Below are 5,272 nucleotides of genomic sequence, written 5' to 3' on the forward strand. Positions count from 1 at the left end.
ATAAAAAAATGATGAGGAGTTGATTACACATTAAAATCATCCGGTACGATTTTAACTTATATGATGGTATAAGATTCTGATAAGAATCTTGATTCTTATAACAATCTTATAAGATTCTTAAAGGTGAGTAACAATATGGTAGATTCTTGTAGATTGATGGTTATATTTTTAAAATATATTGGCAAGCGATGGAAACTTTAGAATTTTACTAACAGCTTTAATAAGTGAAACACTTTGATGTATTAACTACAAGCATCTTGTTTAAGTTTGATAAGAACAATGATTGCTAAAATAGCAGTGTAAATATTCATGAGTCATGAATTTGTTTTGTACTTAAAAATATGACAAAGTTTTGATAAAAGAAGAATATGTAAATATTTTTGTATATTTTGGTAAAAGATGCAATTTTGAATGTAGATTCCAAGAACAAAATATCCACGAGAGGCTATAGAGAAAGCAATATATTATTCATAAACAATACTACAAAGCAGTTTGTGCTATACGCTGTATAAAAAGATGCCTTTTAATTGACTAAATTGATTGAATGTAAATGCTTTTATCGTGCGCTTTTTACATGTAAATTGAAAAATAAAATTGAGCAAGAGAAAATCATGAATGAAAATTAATCACAATAGCACAGTATGTCTCATTCGATCCAAAAGTGTGACCTACTTCAGTTTTATTAAATGAAGGGAAAAATACCTGTGCTTGGGCCATCAGCACTATTGATTGTGAATGCATTTGTTTTCTTATTTAACAAATAGGAACCCAAATCTGTTCTCATTAAATGACATAAAAAGTCAATAACATTGTATTAAGTGAATTTCGTTTTTCTCTGTTTTCCTTTCTTTAAACCTTATCAGGTCAGCGTGAAATTTGGTGAATTTTCTTAATTATGGGATGCGTTCGAGTAGCTTATCCGGATCGACTCGGGTAATAAAGGCAGACGGGTTAGCCAAGAGAAATGTGCTAATCGAACGCTCAAGCTGGGACCATCATGATCCTAACGTAATGGTCCGTAGCCGCGGGGAAACCATTGACCTAAAGCCCTTTTCGGACTGAGTCTGACTGAGAGATTTAATATTTTTCCGTCAATCGAAAAAAGTAACAACATCGGCATGCTTGGCCAACATGGCCGGCTCCCACTGGCGCGAAAAGCAACTTTTATTTTTACCTTTTCGCCTCCAAGTTTTGGGATATTTTTTATAAAGTTTATTTTCATAAAAAAATGTACATCCCAATATTATGCAATATCACCTTTCTTTTCTGCCGATTTTGGTAGAAAGATTCAACCTTGCGACAAAATGACTAAATGATGTTGCCCCGAATTTTGTATTCCGCCCTCTAGCGGTAACTGTGGATGCCCAAACGTGTATTGACTGAACGAATATTGACCTCAAAAATTGTTGAGTAAAATTTGGAAGCATTTGATTGAAAACCAATATTCCTGCCAAATTTCAGGGAAATCGGCTTAGACGACCCGAAATACCCTGGTCCTGCATAAGGTATTAACCATCTTTTGGGGCATGGCACGCCAAACAAAAAAAACAACAACAACAATAACCTAAGTGGCAATCTTTTTGTTACTAGCTTACCTAATGAGACATCAAAATTAATAGCAATGGCACAAGATGAAGGTGATTACACTACGAATTAAGTGATACATTTAATACACAACGGAGTAAACATACACATGCACTTGTAGTCTATAAGCAGGGCTATCGCAGGCACTGCATGAAGCTGGTTGTCAATAGTATCATCACTCAGGGTTATTTTCTTCAGAACCGCTAGTTTCTAAAACAACGAAAGTAGAGAAAAAACAATTCAAATACAGTCCTAATTATTACATTAGCAACAGATTAATCCACCGACCTTAATAATTAGAAGCCATAATTACGGTGGTGATATCACGATCTGACGCGCAGGACGAGCACGCACTCTTATTCCTTTGTCCAATTGGGTTTTCAAACATGCGCGCGCCTCACATGATAACCATCTCGATGAGTTTGTATACATTCATTGTGTGACACTTGATTTATCATAAAAAAATGTTCGATTCTAATTTTAAAACACAGATTTTGGAAATGATCAACCCAGTATTTTGAATTCAGTGAGACCTCCATGATTTTTGCGTATTACATAGCCTTTAAATTCCAGCGGCTGCTTTTAGTTTGTTTAAATTGTTTCAGTGTTTGTGCTATGCCTGTGTTTGCAGAGCAGAGTGGTGCGTCCCAAATTATTAAATTAATTGTGTGTTGTTTTATAAGATAATCAAAAACTGTCTGTGTTCCTACCGACACTGCAGATGACCCCGGCATCTCGGCTGTGGCTACAGGTGGATGCTGTCCAGCTAAGGGACGGGCAGTCATCGAGTTCCTCCTCCGAGCCAGTACAGGCCACGCCCTCCATGTGGACTTGTCCGCTTCCTTCCCGTAGTGCGCTCCGGACTTGGCCTCCACGGCGCTGGGGAACCCGAGTTGTCGGCAGACCACCCCGGCATCCCTGATGTCCCAGTTTCGGTCGCAGATCGTTCCCCATGTGTCGTCTCGGAAGATCTCCACCCGACCACTGAAGTCATTGAGTCCTCCCACCAACCGAACAGTATCTGTTTCAACGATTCAGAGAAATGAAGAGAGCTCTGTCAACATAACATGGCGAACATACTTCTGTTTCATAAAAGAGTCTTAAGAAACCGCTCCTTGCCCCTTTGCATGTCAGCCATCTTGGAGGTTAGTGTTTTTCCTTTTAAGGAGGCATTCATTGTTATAGATTAAAATTAAAGAAAGAAACGGCAACACTAGCTGCTTGATGTAGCTTGATCTGCGCGCTACTTCAGATGATCTAAAGGAAAATGCCGGAACCGAATTATGTTTAGGGAATGCTTGAATGGTGATTGTCATAGCTGGAGGAGAGAGGGTAAAAAGTTTGAGGCGTCAAAATGATAAAAGCGGAGAAAAAACGGGAACATTCCCACAAGGACAACACAAGTACTACACGGATCAGGAAAGGAAAATATCGGAATCCAGTTAAAATTGTAGTCTATGGAATATGATATGCCAGCAGATTTGGCGACTAATTATAAAAAAATAAGATTGCGTCTTGACCTCGAGATCCTGACCATTCAGCTGACGTCTTCTATATCGTATCTTCGGTAACCCGTTGTTGTATTATACAAACATGGCATCCAACTTGGGCAATAACCAGCTTAATTCACCTTTCTGATGGAAATGACGTCACAGTTTCTAAAGTGTACTCCAATTGGATGGCGGGCAGGCTCTCATAAAAATTTGCCTGTTAGGAGATATCAGACGTGCGACAGTTTCTATGCACACGTGAATATCTGATACTCGGACTATAAAAAAAACAAATTGACAAAAAATATAAGTAAATATGGATAAAGGGATGAAAAAAAAGAACACGTGTATTTATATATATGAACCAAAGAGTACATTTTGAAAAGAGGAAGGAACAGTTTCACAATCAGGTGGACAAATACTGATACCTACTTAGTTTGGATTTGCAAACTACTCCGGCAACGTTCGAGCTTTCACACTGCCGATAGCTGGTACTGACAAACGGGCAGTCGGCCAGTCGGCTCTCCGTCCCCTCACAGGCGACTCGGTTCATCATGATCGGCAGGTCGCCTCTCCCGTATTCTGAGGCTGTGTTGGCCTGGATTGCTGCACCGAGGTCCAGCTGACGGCACACCGTGATTGCGTCGTTTATCCCCCAGTCATTAGCGCACACCGCTCCCCAGGATGCTGTATCGCGGTGGTAGATTTCCACACGGCCACTCCAAGCGTCAGTGCCATTCACCAACCTCACATAACCATCTGGGACTTTAAAGAATTCATTTGAATCTATCAGAACGACTGGAATTTTGAAAAATTAAATCTGTTGGAACTATCAGTTTCACTCATTATTTTATTTGAATTTAACGTGGGTGTGTACGTGACTAACATACCAGATTCCTTCATCGAAATTTCGTTTTGTTTGTTATGATCCGAAAAGCTTAGTGATTTAGCACATTCTGCAGGTGGAACAAGGATTTATTTCGCAACGCTCAATTAATTTTGAAAAAATGTCCTCTGTAAAGGCTGTAACATATCATGTCTGAACGGAAATGTTGTTATGCCAATGCCTTATGTCAGTTTTCCTACGGATGAAGAGCTTTTGTTAACTACCTTGCACTTGGCACCCGAATACCTCGAACCTCACTTTGTAGTACTGATTAGTCCAGGCCAGGGGTAGTATGCGAATAAACCTTGCTGTGGGTACCACAGGAAAAGTGACATTCGTCGGCCGACCACTGGTCAAGTTGAACTAAAATGAAGCAAAAGCAGGATTAGAGTGGTAATGATAACAATTCAGTTTTCATTTGCAACATTCCGACACCTGCCCGTACAGTTCTTTATACAACTACAAAACATGTCTTCCTTATCAGCGGATACCGCGTGGAAAACAAATTGAGAGTTAAACCTTTGGTTGACTACTGTTAGTTTCAAAGTGTACTTTATTGAAGGGAATCTCTTTTCATTTCCAGCAGTCTGAAGCCCCATTATAAAATAACAAATGAAAATGAAAATAACAATAATGAATACAAATAATCAGGCAATCTGGCTATGTGTTATTTGAAAAGCTGTTAAAAAAAAACAGAATGCCACATTTTTTACGATAAAAACGGCGTATAACAACTAGTAGAGTCCCAGAAGATGCGAGGATGTTGCCTGTCATCATATATAAGGTATTTATACAGATAGTATACATCAACTCATGATAAACTCATTGCAATAAACAAAAACTATAGACAATGCGCACTTGACATCATTGCATTTAGCCATCTATACGGGTGCAACACTAAATAGGAGATTCAAAAAAATATGAGAATCACACAAAATGAAAACACACGCCCGAATACAGGGTTCCATTAAAAAACACATCCCAATAGGAATATGCCTTTAGGTCGATCCGCAAAATCGTTGGAACGTATTGTGTTTACTTAAAAATTCTGCTTCAGATTCCAGCGATAGATATCTTTTTTCACAGTCTAATTAATTTAGTATCTTAATTTGTAGTAGTTTCGGAGTATTTGCCTCACGTGCAGATTATTCTATTTTCATCCATAAAAGCACTTTCGTCTTTTCACTCGTCATTTCTGTCATGCATTGGCACGACAGAACAGATCAAAGGATGAAATAATGACCCTTTTAAACTAAAGACGAAGGGCTGGAGGTATTTTACAAAACCTGCAATCATAAGACAATCCAAAGAC

This window comes from Patiria miniata, unplaced genomic scaffold (genome assembly GCF_015706575.1).
Source record: "Patiria miniata isolate m_02_andy unplaced genomic scaffold, ASM1570657v1 HiC_scaffold_2, whole genome shotgun sequence".
NCBI lineage: Eukaryota > Metazoa > Echinodermata > Asteroidea > Valvatida > Asterinidae > Patiria > Patiria miniata.